This window comes from Ranitomeya imitator, chromosome 1, assembly GCF_032444005.1.
Source record: "Ranitomeya imitator isolate aRanImi1 chromosome 1, aRanImi1.pri, whole genome shotgun sequence".
NCBI lineage: Eukaryota > Metazoa > Chordata > Amphibia > Anura > Dendrobatidae > Ranitomeya > Ranitomeya imitator.
The window spans coordinates 522,788,785-522,803,733 of record NC_091282.1 but is presented as its reverse complement, the minus strand read 5'-3'; the positions used below and the strand labels follow the sequence as shown (position 1 = coordinate 522,803,733).

At 47.6% G+C, this 14,949-nt stretch overlaps 1 protein-coding gene across 2 annotated transcripts in view; it reads left to right on the top strand.

The window, feature by feature from the left end:
* Positions 1 to 600: 600 nt before the first annotated feature.
* Positions 601 to 14,949, top strand: part of CORO2A (coronin 2A) — a 215,869-nt gene continuing 201,520 nt past the window's right edge. Inside the window, exon 1 of one of the 2 annotated variants that reach the window (XM_069766896.1) lies at positions 601 to 1,078. The gene's annotated coding sequence lies outside the window, so the exon portion shown is untranslated. The remainder of the gene's footprint in view (positions 1,079 to 14,949) is intronic. The other variant, XM_069766902.1, reaches the window with a different exon arrangement.

The window sequence follows — 14,949 nt, the reverse complement described above, 5'->3', positions numbered from 1 at the left end:
AAATAAATAAAAATATACCTAAATTGTATTGCATATTTTAACAAATATTTAGTAGGTTACAGTACAGTAGGGCCCGGCCAAAAGTGTCTACCGTGTTCTGGTGGCGGCTTAAAAAATCTTTTGGCCAAAACAAAAGCTGCCGGCTATATGTGCGATCTGGTGATGGGAACTGTTAATGTGTGATAGGTGAGAAGTGGAGATTTTCCAAGAGATAGCGGTGGGACTGTGGACAGTTCGAGGGGTGGAGCATGGAGGCGGGGCTGGGGTGGAGCCTGGGCGGAGTCTCAAGGGGGCCCCGAAAAATTTGCCAGTATGGGGCCCCAAAATTTCTAGTGGCAGCCCTGTCCGTTCTCGTGTCTATGTAGTCAGCTTGCTTCTGTTACAGTATCTATGTAGGCAGCAAGCTTGGTTTTGCTTCCATATATATGCAGGTAGCTCCATTCTGTTCCCATTTCTATGTACCAGCCTGTTTTTAAAGCCTGCTAGCTCAATGCTTTAATGCAGTGGCCAGAGATAAGCAGGGCAAAAGCACCGCAACTGGAGGGCTAGGGCCTTGTGATTGCCCCCAGGCTGAAAAGTGCCAGCCAGCCCCTGCCCCTGTGTGTACAGCATGTCCCACAGAGAAGCTGCACAGAGCAGGGCAGCCAGGGCCGAGCTCCATGCCGCCAACCTGTTGTCTTCCAGCCGGACTGGCCCCACCCTCCATAGAAATATGAATCTGCTGCCCCAGGGAGGCTCCATTACTGCCTGCTCACAGCCCTGTGCCTTCTCCATCCATGCCATCCTCTGCTGACCCAGGAGCCGCAGCCATCAGCAGCCTCACTACAGGCCATTTTAGTGCCTCCTCTTCCCACCTGGAGGATTACATGGAGCACTTGTCATGATTTATGAATGAAGGATCCTGCAGGATCTGGAAGAGGACACTAGCAGCCGGCAGGAGGAGGAGGAGGACAGCAGTCATCGCCAGTGTGTGCTCACAGGGTGTGCATTGGCACAGTGGGCTGGGCTTGTCTCCACAGCTGCAGCGGGCTCCAGACCAGGGACAGCACCTGAGGAAAGCAGCAGGACTGGAGCAAAGGTAGGAAGGCTGTGCCCCCTCTAAGGAAGGCACTGGGGGGCTGGCAGCGCTGTGCTGATCCTGGGAGGAATCGTGTCACATGACCGCGCCGGGGTCCCTGCAGCAGCACGCGCCTGTCCTGTGTGGTGGGCACAGCTGTTCCGTACAGGTCTGCAGCCTGTTATTGGGGTGTCACACTGTGCGGGGTATGTGTACTCCATATTGGGGTGTCACACTGTGCAGGGTATGTATACTCCATATTGGGGTGTCACACTGTGCAGGGTATGTATACTCCATGTTGGGGTGTTACACTGTGCAGGGTATGTATACTCCATGTTGGGGTGTCACACTGTGCAGGGTATGTATACTCCATGTTGGGGTGTTACACTGTGCGGGGTATGTATACTCCATATTGGGGTGTCACACTGTGCGGGGTGTGTATACTCCATATTGGGGTGTCACACTGTGCGGGGTATGTATACTCCATATTGGGGTGTCACACTGTGCGGGGTATGTGTACTCCATATTGGGGTGTCACACTGTGCGGGGTATGTATACTCCATATTGGGGTGTCACACTGTGCAGGGTATGTATACTCCATATTGGGGTGTCACACTGTGCAGGGTATGTATACTCCATATTGGGGTGTCACACTGTGCAGGGTATGTGTACTCCATATTGGGGTGTCACACTGTGCGGGGTATGTATACTCCATATTGGGGTGTCACACTGTGCGGGGTGTGTATACTCCATATTGGGGTGTCACACTGTGCGGGGTATGTATACTCCATATTGGGGTGTCACACTGTGCGGGGTATGTGTACTCCATATTGGGGTGTCACACTGTGCGGGGTATGTATACTCCATATTGGGGTGTCACACTGTGCAGGGTATGTATACTCCATATTGGGGTGTCACACTGTGCAGGGTATGTATACTCCATATTGGGGTGTCACACTGTGCAGGGTATGTATACTCCATATTGGGGTGTCACACTGTGCAGGGTATGTATACTCCATATTGGGGTGTCACACTGTGCGGGGTGTGTATACTCCATATTGGGGTGTCACACTGTGCAGGGTATGTATACTCCATATTGGGGTGTCACACTGTGCAGGGTATGTGTACTCCATATTGGGGTGTCACACTGTGCAGGGTATGTATACTCCATATTGGGGTGTCACACTGTGCAGGGTATGTATACTCCATATTGGGGTGTCACACTGTGCGGGGTATGTATACTCCATATTGGGGTGTCACACTGTGCGGGGTGTGTATACTCCATATTGGGGTGTCACACTGTGCGGGGTATGTATACTCCATATTGGGGTGTCACACTGTGCGGGGTATGTGTACTCCATATTGGGGTGTCACACTGTGCGGGGTATGTATACTCCATATTGGGGTGTCACACTGTGCAGGGTATGTATACTCCATATTGGGGTGTCACACTGTGCAGGGTATGTATACTCCATATTGGGGTGTCACACTGTGCAGGGTATGTATACTCCATATTGGGGTGTCACACTGTGCAGGGTATGTATACTCCATATTGGGGTGTCACACTGTGCAGGGTATGTATACTCCATATTGGGGTGTCACACTGTGCAGGGTATGTATACTCCATATTGGGGTGTCACACTGTGCAGGGTATGTATACTCCATATTGGGGTGTCACACTGTGCAGGGTATGTATACTCCATATTGGGGTGTCACACTGTGCAGGGTATGTATACTCCATATTGGGGTGTCACACTGTGCAGGGTATGTATACTCCATATTGGGGTGTCACACTGTGCAGGGTATGTATACTCCATATTGGGGTGTCACACTGTGCAGGGTATGTATACTCCATATTGGGGTGTCACACTGTGCAGGGTATGTATACTCCATATTGGGGTGTCACACTGTGCGGGGTATGTATACTCCATATTGGGGTGTCACACTGTGCAGGGTATGTATACTCCATATTGGGGTGTCACACTGTGCAGGGTATGTATACTCCATATTGGGGTGTCACACTGTGCGGGGTATGTATACTCCATATTGGGGTGTTACACTGTGCAGGGTATGTATACTCCATATTGGGGTGTCACACTGTGCAGGGTATGTATACTCCATATTGGGGTGTCACACTGTGCAGGGTATGTATACTCCATATTGGGGTGTCACACTGTGCAGGGTATGTATACTCCATATTGGGGTGTCACACTGTGCGGGGTATGTATACTCCATATTGGGGTGTCACACTGTGCGGGGTATGTATACTCCATATTGGGGTGTCACACTGTGCAGGGTATGTATACTCCATATTGGGGTGTCACACTGTGCGGGGTATGTATACTCCATATTGGGGTGTTACACTGTGCGGGGTATGTATACTCCATATTGGGGTGTCACACTGTGCAGGGTATGTATACTCCATATTGGGGTGTCACACTGTGCAGGGTATGTATACTCCATATTGGGGTGTCACACTGTGCAGGGTATGTATACTCCATATTGGGGTGTCACACTGTGCGGGGTATGTATACTCCATATTGGGGTGTTACACTGTGCAGGGTGTGTATACTCCATATTGGGGTGTCACACTGTGCAGGGTATGTATACTCCATATTGGGGTGTCACACTGTGCAGGGTATGTATACTCCATATTGGGGTGTCACACTGTGCGGGGTATGTATACTCCATATTGGGGTGTTACACTGTGCAGGGTATGTATACTCCATATTGGGGTGTCACACTGTGCAGGGTATGTATACTCCATATTGGGGTGTCACACTGTGCAGGGTATGTATACTCCATATTGGGGTGTCACACTGTGCAGGGTATGTATACTCCATATTGGGGTGTCACACTGTGCGGGGTATGTATACTCCATATTGGGGTGTCACACTGTGCGGGGTATGTATACTCCATATTGGGGTGTCACACTGTGCGGGGTATGTATACTCCATATTGGGGTGTCACACTGTGCGGGGTATGTATACTCCATATTGGGGTGTCACACTGTGCGGGGTATGTATACTCCATATTGGGGTGTCACACTGTGTGGGGTATGTATACTCCATATTGGGGTGTCACACTGTGCGGGGTATGTATTACTCCATATTGGGGTGTCACACTGTGCGGGGTATGTATACTCCATATTGGGGTGTCACACTGTGCAGGGTATGTATACTCCATATTGGGGTGTCACACTGTGCGGGGTATGTATACTCCATATTGGGGTGTCACACTGTGCGGGGTATGTATACTCCATATTGGGGTGTCACACTGTGCGGGGTATGTATACTCCATGTTGGGGTGTTACACTGTGCGGGGTATGTATACTCCATATTGGGGTGTCACACTGTGCAGGGTATGTATACTCCATATTGGGGTGTCACACTGTGCAGGGTATGTATACTCCATATTGGGGTGTCACACTGTGCGGGGTATGTATACTCCATATTGGGGTGTCACACTGTGCGGGGTATGTATACTCCATGTTGGGGTGTTACACTGTGCGGGGTATGTATACTCCATATTGGGGTGTCACACTTTGCGGGGTATGTATACTCCATATTGGGGTGTCACACTGTGCGGGGTATGTATACTCCATGTTGGGGTGTCACACTGTGCGGGGTATGTATACTCCATATTGGGGTGTCACACTGTGCTGGGTATGTATACTCCATGTTGGGGTGTTACACTGTGCAGGGTATGTATACTCAATATTGGGGTGTCACACTGTGCTGGGTATGTATACTCCATGTTGGGGTGTTACACTGTGCAGGGTATGTATACTCCATATTGGGGTGTCACACTTTGCGGGGTATGTATACTCCATATTGGGGTGTCACACTGTGCGGGGTATGTATACTCCATGTTGGGGTGTCACACTGTGCGGGGTATGTATACTCCATGTTGGGGTGTCACACTGTGCGGGGTATATATACTCCATATTGGGGTGTCACACTGTGCGGGGTATGTATACTCCATGTTGGGGTGTCACACTGTGCGGGGTATGTATACTCCATATTGGGGTGTCACACTGTGCGGGGTATGTATACTCCATGTTGGGGTGTCACACTGTGCGGGGTATGTATACTGCATATTGGGGTGTCACACTGTGCGGGGTATGTATACTCCATGTTGGGGTGTCACACTGTGCGGGGTATGTATACTCCATATTGGGGTGTCACACTGTGCTGGGTATGTATACTCCATGTTGGGGTGTTACACTGTGCAGGGTATGTATACTCAATATTGGGGTGTCACACTGTGCTGGGTATGTATACTCCATTTTGGGGTGTTACACTGTGCAGGGTATGTATACTCCATATTGGGGTGTCACACTGTGCGGGGTATGTATACTCCATGTTGGGGTGTCACACTGTGCGGGGTATGTATACTGCATATTGGGGTGTCACACTGTGCAGGGTATGTATACTCCATGTTGGGGTGTTACACTATGCAGGGTATGTATACTCCATATTGGGGTGTCACACTGTGCTGGGTATGTATACTCCATATTGGGGTGTTACACTGTGCAGGGTATGTATACTCCATATTGGGGTGTCACGCTTTGCGGGGTATGTATACTCCATATTGGGGTGTCACACTGTGCGGGGTATGTATACTCCATGTTGGGGTGTCACACTGTGCGGGGTTTGTATACTCCATATTGGGGTGTTACACTGTGCGGGGTATGTATTACTCCATATTGGGGTGCAGAATTGATGCTCCTGGACTATGGGGTGTCGCTATGACCTGTACTATACAGCCTTCCCATACAGTTCTGCACCCTGACCCTGTTATTAGGGTGTTACACTTTACATGATATTCATCTCACCGCTCTGTGTAATTCATTACTCCATATTGGGGTGCAGCATTGATGTTCTTGGACTATGGGGTGTTGTTATGACCTTTAAGATATGTATATTTTGCACCTTTGCTAGCATGTTACTCATGTTGTACAAGGAATAATGCAGAGAAAAGTGTAGTGGCCAGCTGCACTACTACAGGGCCTGGTGCTAACGCTATAAACCTCCTGAGTTCAATGCTTCTCAGTACTATTGGGTTGTACTTCTGGATTTTTATATATAGGTTTATTGTACTAACAGAAAATGTGCAATCTGCTTTCAAACAAAATTTGACAGGAGCATAAGTATGGGCACCCCTCCAGAAAAGTGACATTAATATTTAGTTGATCCTCCTTTTGCAAAAATAACAGCCTCTAGTCGCTTCCTGTAGCTTTTAATGAGTTCCTGGATCCTGGATGAAGGTATTTTTGACCATTCCTCTTTACAAAACAATTCCAGTTCAGTTAAGTTTGATGGTCGCCGAGCATGGACAGCCCTCTTCAAATGATCCCACAGATGTTCAATGATATTCAGGTCTGGGGACTGGGATGGCCATTCCAGAACAGTGTATTTGTTCCTCTGCATGAATGAATGCCTGAGTACATTTGGAGCGGTGTTATGATGAGGTAATTCAGTACCACAATGGACATAGAAGTCAGAGCACATACAGTGATCTGACAATAACCCAAAAACTTAGAACGAGCTCTGAGACGTGGGAACTCTCCTGACCGCAATCCCTAATCCTCTCCAACAACACTAGAGGCAGCCGTGGATTGTGCCTAACGCTCCCTATGCAACTCGGCACAGCCTGAGAAACTAGCTAGCCTGAAGATAGAAAATAAGCCTACCTTGCCTCAGAGAAATACCCCAAAGGAAAAGGCAGCCCCCACATATAATGACTGTGAGTTAAGATGAAAAGACAAATGTAGAGATGAAATAGATTTAGCAAAGTGAGGCCCGACTTACTAAACAGAGCGAGGATAGGAAAGGTAACTTTGCGGTCAACACAAAACCCTACAAACAACCACGCAAAGGGGGCAAAATGACCCTCCGTACCGAACTAACGGCACGGAGGTACACCCTCTGCGTCCCAGAGCTTCCAGCAAGCAAGAAAAAACAAATAGACAAGCTGCACAGAAAAAAACAGCAAACAAAATAGCAAAGCGGAACTTAGCTATGCAGAGCAGCAGGCCACAGGAACGATCCAGGAGGAAACAGGTCCAAAACTAGAACATTGACTGGAGGCCAGGATCAAAGCACTAGGTGGAGTTAAATAGAGCAGCACCTAACGACTTCACCACATCACCTGAGGAAGGAAACTCAGAAGCCGCAGTACCACTCTCCTCCACCAACGGAAGCTCACAGAGAGAATCAGCCGAAGTACCACTTGTGACCACAGGAGGGAGCTCTGCCACAGAATTCACAACAGTACCCCCCCCTTGAGGAGGGGTCACCGAACCCTCACCAGAGCCCCCAGGATGACCAGGATGAGCCATATGAAATGCACAAACAAGATCGGGAGCATGGACATCAGAGGCAAAGACCCAGGAATTATCTTCCTGAGCATAACCCTTCCACTTAACAAGATACTGGAGTTTCCGTCTTGAAAGACGAGAATCCAAAATCTTCTCCACAATATACTCCAAGTCCCCCTCCACCAAAACCGGGGCAGGAGGATCAACAGATGGAACCATAGGTGCCACGTATCTCCGCAACAATGACCTATGGAATACGTTATGTATGGAAAAAGAATCTGGAAGGGTCTGACGAAAAGACACAGGATTAAGAACCTCAGAAATCCTATACGGACCAATAAAACGAGGTTTAAACTTAGGAGAGGAAACCTTCATAGGAATATGACGAGAAGATAACCAAACCAAATCCCCAACACGAAGTCGGGGACCCACACAGAGTCTGCGATTAGCGAAACGTTGAGCCTTCTCCTGGGACAAGGTCAAATTGTCCACTACATGAGTCCAAATCTGCTGCAACCTGTCCACCACAGTATCCACACCAGGACAGTCCGAAGACTCAACCTGCCCTGAAGAGAAACGAGGATGGAACCCAGAGTTGCAGAAAAACGGCGAAACCAAGGTAGCCGAGCTGGCCCGATTATTAAGGGCGAACTCAGCCAACGGCAAAAAGGACACCCAGTCATCCTGATCAGCAGAAACAAAGCATCTCAGATATGTTTCCAAGGTCTGATTGGTTCGTTCGGTCTGGCCATTAGTCTGAGGATGGAAAGCCGAGGAAAAAGACAAGTCAATGCCCATCCTACCACAAAAGGCTCGCCAAAACCTCAAAACAAACTGGGAACCTCTGTCAGAAACGATATTCTCTGGAATGCCATGTAAACGAACCACATGCTGGAAGAACAATGGCACCAAATCAGAGGAGGAAGGTAATTTAGACAAGGGTACCAAATGGACCATCTTAGAGAAGCGATCACAGACCACCCAAATGACTGACATCTTTTGAGAGACGGGAAGATCTGAAATAAAATCCACAGAGATATGTGTCCAAGGCCTCTTCGGGACCGGCAAGGGCAAAAGCAACCCACTGGCACGAGAACAGCAGGGCTTAGCCCGAGCACAAATCCCACAGGACTGCACAAAAGAACGCACATCCCGCGACAGAGATGGCCACCAAAAGGATCTAGCCACCAACTCTCTGGTACCAAAGATTCCAGGATGACCAGCCAACACCGAACAATGAACCTCAGAGATAACTTTATTCGTCCACCTATCAGGGACAAACAGTTTCTCCGCTGGGCAACGATCAGGTTTATTAGCCTGAAATTTTTGCAGCACCCGCCGCAAATCAGGGGAGATGGCAGACACAATTACTCCCTCTTTGAGGATACCCGCCGGCTCAGATAAACCCGGAGAGTCGGGCACAAAACTCCTAGACAGAGCATCCGCCTTCACATTTTTAGAGCCCGGAAGGTACGAAATCACAAAGTCAAAACGGGCAAAAAACAGCGACCAACGAGCCTGTCTAGGATTCAACCGCTTGGCAGACTCGAGATAAGTCAAGTTCTTATGATCAGTCAAGACCACCACGCGATGCTTAGCTCCTTCAAGCCAATGACGCCACTCCTCGAATGCCCACTTCATGGCCAGCAACTCTCGATTGCCCACATCATAATTTCGCTCAGCAGGCGAAAACTTCCTGGAAAAGAAGACGCATGGTTTCATCACCGAGCAATCAGAACTTCTCTGCGACAAAACAGCCCCTGCTCCAATCTCAGAAGCATCAACCTCGACCTGGAATGGAAGCGAAACATCTGGTTGACACAACACAGGGGCAGAAGAAAAACGACGCTTCAACTCTTGAAAAGCTTCCACAGCAGCAGAAGACCAATTGACCACATCAGCACCCTTCTTGGTCAAATCGGTCAATGGTTTAGCAATACTAGAAAAATTGCAGATGAAGCGACGATAAAAATTAGCAAAGCCCAGGAACTTTTGCAGACTTTTCAGAGATGTCGGCTGAGTCCAATCATGGATGGCTTGGACCTTAACAGGGTCCATCTCGATAGTAGAAGGGGAAAAGATGAACCCCAAAAATGAAACCTTCTGAACACCAAAGAGACACTTTGATCCCGTCACAAACAAAGAATTAGCACGCAGGACCTGAAACACCGTTCTGACCTGCTTCACATGAGACTCCCAATCATCCGAGAAGATCAAAATGTCATCTAAGTACACAATCAGGAATTTATCCAGGTACTCTCGGAAGATGTCATGCATAAAGGACTGAAACACTGATGGAGCATTGGCAAGTCCGAATGGCATTACTAGATACTCAAAATGACCCTCGGGCGTATTAAATGCAGTTTTCCATTCATCGCCTCGCTTAATACGCACAAGATTATACGCACCACGAAGATCTATCTTGGTGAACCAACTGGCCCCCTTAATCCGAGCAAACAAATCAGATAACAACGGCAAGGGGTACTGAAATTTAACCGTGATCTTCTTTAGAAGGCGGTAATCTATACAAGGTCTCAGCGAACCATCCTTCTTGGCTACAAAAAAGAACCCTGCTCCTAATGGCGACGATGATGGGCGAATATGCCCCTTCTCCAAGGACTCCTTCACATAACTCCGCATAGCGGCGTGCTCAGGCACAGACAAATTAAACAGTCGACCTTTTGGGAATTTACTACCAGGAATCAAATCGATAGCACAATCACAATCCCTATGCGGAGGTAGGGCATCGGACTTGGGCTCATCAAATACATCCCGGTAATCAGACAAGAACTCTGGAACCTCAGAAGGGGTGGATGACGAAATAGTCAGAAATGGGACATCACCATGTACCCCCTTACAACCCCAGCTGGACACAGACATGGATTTCCAATCTAATACTGGATTATGGACTTGTAGCCATGGCAACCCCAACACGACCACATCATGCAGATTATGCAACACCAGAAAGCGAATAACCTCCTGATGTGCAGGAGCCATGCACATGGTCAGCTGGGTCCAGTACTGAGGCTTATTCTTGGCCAAAGGCGTAGCATCAATTCCTCTCAATGGAATAGGACACTGCAAGGGCTCCAAGAAAAACCCACAACGCCTAGCATACTCCAAGTCCATCAAATTCAGGGCAGCGCCTGAATCCACAAATGCCATGACAGAATACGATGATAAAGAGCAGATCAAGGTAACGGAGAAAAGAAATTTTGACTGTACCGTACCAATAGTGGCAGACCTAGCGAACCGCTTAGTGCGCTTAGGACAATCAGAGATAGCATGAGTGGAATCACCACAGTAGAAACACAGCCCATTCAGACGTCTGTGTTCTTGCCGTTCAACTCTGGTCAAAGTCCTATCGCACTGCATAGGCTCAGGTTTAAGCTCAGGTAATACCGCCAAATGGTGCACAGATTTACGCTCACGCAAGCGTCGACCGATATGAATAGCCAAAGACATAGACTCATTCAAACCAGCAGGCATAGGAAATCCCACCATGACATCCTTAAGGGCTTCAGAGAGACCCTTTCTGAAAATAGCTGCGAGCGCACCTTCATTCCATTGAGTGAGTACGGACCACTTTCTAAATTTCTGACAATATACCTCTAAATCATCCTGAGCCTGACACAGAGCCAGCAAATTCTTCTCTGCCTGATCCACTGAATTAGGTTCATCGTACAGCAATCCGAGCGCCAGGAAAAACGCATCGATATTACTTAATGCAGGATCTCCTGACGCAAGAGAAAATGCCCAGTCCTGAGGGTCGCCACGTAAAAAAGAAATAATGATCAAAACTTGATGAACTGGGTCACCAGAGGAGCGAGGTTTCAAGGCCAGAAATAGTTTACAATTATTTTTGAAACTCAGAAATTTAGTTCTATCTCCAAAAAACAAATCAGGAATAGGAATTCTTGGTTCTAACATAGATTTCTGATCAATAGTGTCTTGAATCTTTTGTACTCTTGCCGAGAGCTGATCCACACATGAAGACAGACCTTTAATGTCCATCGCTACACCTGTGTACTGAACCACCCAAATGTCTAGGGGAAAAAAAAGGCAAAACACAGTGCAGAGAAAAAAAAATGGTCTCAGAACTTCTTTTTTCCCTCTATTGAGAATCATTAGTACTTTGGGCCTCCAGTACTGTTATGATGAGGTAATTCAGTACCACAATGGACATAGAAGTCAGAGCACATACAGTGATCTGACAATAACCCAAAAACATAGAACGAGCTCTGAGACGTGGGAACTCTGCTGACCGCAATCCCTAATCCTCTCCAACCACACTAGAGGCAGCCGTGGATTGCACCTAACGCTCCCTATGCAACTCGGCACAGCCTGAGAAACTGAAGCCTGAAGATAGAAAATAAGCCTACCTTGCCTCAGAGAAATACCCCAAAGGAAAAGGCAGCCCCCACATATAATGACTGTGAGTTAAGATGAAAAGACAAACGTAGAGATGAAATAGATTTAGCAAAGTGAGGCCCGACTTACTAAACAGAGCGAGGATAGGAAAGGTAACTTTGCGGTCAACACAAAACCCTACAAACAACCATGCAAAGGGGGCAAAAAGACCCTCCGTACCGAACTAACGGCACGGAGGTACACCCTCTGCGTCCCAGAGCTTCCAGCAAGCAAGAAAAAACAAATAGACAAGCTGCACAGAAAAAAACAGCAAACAAAATAGCAAAGCGGAACTTAGCTATGCAGAGCAGCAGGCCACAGGAACGATCCAGGAGGAAACAGGTCCAAAACTAGAACATTGACTGGAGGCCAGGATCAAAGCACTAGGTGGAGTTAAATAGAGCAGCACCTAACGACTTCACCACATCACCTGAGGAAGGAAACTCAGAAGCCGCAGTACCACTCTCCTCCACCAACGGAAGCTCACAGAGAGAATCAGCCGAAGTACCACTTGTGACCACAGGAGGGAGCTCTGCCACAGAATTCACAACAGAGCGGTGTTTTGGATCATTGTCATGCTGAAAGATCCATGCCCTGCATAACTTCAACTTTGTCACTGATTCATGAACATTATTGTCAAGAATCTGCTGATACTGAGAGGAATCCATGCGTCCCTCAAGTTTAACAAGATTCCTGGTGCCGGCATTGGCCACACAGCCCCAAAGCATGATGGAACCTCCACCAAATTTTACTGTGGGTAGCAAGTGTTTTTCTTGGAATGCTGTGTTTTTTGGCCGCCATGCATAACGCCTTTCTGTATGACCAAACAACTCAATCTTGATTTCATCAGTCCACAGGACCTTCTTCCAAAAAGAAATTGGCTTCTCCAAATGTGCTTTTGCATACCTCAGCCGACTCTGTTTGTGGTGTGCTTGCAGAAACGGCTTCTTTCGCATCACTCTCCCATACAGCTTCACCTTGTGCAAAGTGCGTTGTATAGTTGACCGATGCACAGTGACACCATCTGCAGCAAGTTGATTCTGCAGCTCTCTGGAGGTGTCTGAGGATTGTCCTTGACTGATCTCACCTTTCTTCTTCTCTGCCTTTCTGATGTTTTTCTTGGCCTGCCACGTCTGGCCTTAACAAGAACTGTACCTGTGTTCTTCCATTTCCTTACTATGTTCCTCACAGTGGAAATTGACAGGTTAAATCTCTGAGACAGCTTTTTGTATCCTTCCCCAGAACAAATATGTTGAATAATCTTTGTTTTCAGATCTTAGGCTACGTTTACATTTGCGTTGTGCGCTGCTGCGTCGGCGACGCAACGCACAACGCAAACAAGAACGCATGCAAAACACATAGTCCTTTTTTTGCCAGATTTTGGACGCAAAAAAATGCATCTTGCTGCGTCCTCTGCGCCCTAACGCTTGCGGCGAAAAAAGAAGCATGCATCACAAAACGCATGCAAACGCATGTCCATGCGCCCCCATGTTAAATATAGGGGCGCATGATGCATGCGTCGCTGCGGTGGCGCCCGACGCACCACCGCAAGACGCTAATGTGAACGTAGCCTTAGGCAGTTGTTTTGAGGAGCCCATGACGCCACTCTTCAGAGGAGATTCAAACAGGAGAACAACTTGCAAGTGGCCACTTTAAGTAGCTTTTTTCATGATTGCATACACCTGGCTATGAAGTTCAAAGCTCAATGAGGTTAGAAAACCAAAAAAAAGTGCTTTAGTAAGTCAGTAAAAAGTAGGTAGGAGTATTTAAAACAAGGAAATGATTAAGGTACCTTCACACTAAGCGACGCTGCAGAGATGCCGACAACGATGTCGATCGCTGCAACGTCGCTGTTTGGTCGCTGGAGAGCTGTCACACAGACAGCTCTCCAGCGACCAACGATGCCGGTAACCAGGGTAAACATCGGGTTACTAAGTGCAGGGACGTTCTTAGTAACCCGATGTTTACCATGGTTACCATCGTAAAAGTAAAAAAACAAACACTACATACTTACCTACCGCTGTCTGTCCCCGGCGCTCTGCTTTCCTGCACTGACTGTGAGCACAGCGGCCGGAAAGCCGAGCGGTGACGTCACCGCTGTGCTTTCCGGCTGGCCGGCACTGACACAGGATGCAGGAGGAGTGCAGAGAAGCAGAGTGCCGGGGACAGACAGCAGAAGGTAAGTATGTAGTGTTTGTTTTTTTTACTTTTACGATGGTAACCATGGTAAACATCGGGTTACTAAGTGCGGCCCTGCGCTTAGTAACTCGATGTTTACCCTGGTTACCAGTGAAGACATCGCTGAATCGGCGTCACACACGCCGATTCAGCGATGTCTGCAGGGAGTCCAGCGACGAAATAAAGTTCTGGACTTTCTGCAGCGACCAACGATGGCACAGCAGGATCCAGATCGCTGCTGCCTGTCAAACACAACGATATCGCTATCCAGGACGCTGCAACGTCACGGATCGCTAGCGATATCGTTGTGAAGTTGTTTAGTGTGAAGGTACCTTAAGGATGCCCATACTTATGCACATGTCAAATTTTGTTTGAATGCAGATTGCACATTTTATGTTAGTACAATAAACCTCATTTCAAGGCAGAAACATTACTGTGTCCAAGAGTTATTAGATATATGAAACTGCAATAGCTGTTGCCAAAAAAAACAATTTTTATAAAACATTAAGCTTAAGATTAATAGGGGTGCCCAAACTTTTTCATATAACTGTATATATAATCTCTATATCTTTTTGTGATAAGGTAAAACAGCTGAAAGAATAATGACATGGACTGAGTCTAATGGCCGTATCTCATATTTTTGACTGCGTACATGTGACCCTTTTGTGTACCGTAACCTGGTATAACTGTGGTATACCGGTAAAGTAACAGACTGTGGCGGCCTCTCCAACCTTAATGAGGATGTAAATTCATTTCACGAGGTGTTTGCATGCATAAGTCATTCATAGATAGCTTCTACTTTTTTTGTGGTGGTGAACGGTATGAAAAAAGCACCAAATGATATTCCAACGTGTATCTGCCAGGCAGTGATGCGGGACAGTCTGCTCTATAAGGCTCATTCAGGCGTCTGTGCGAATCGGTCCAAGGCCACTGACTTCCCATCGTATTTCTCGCAAGTCACACTGTTGGTCCATGTGTAATC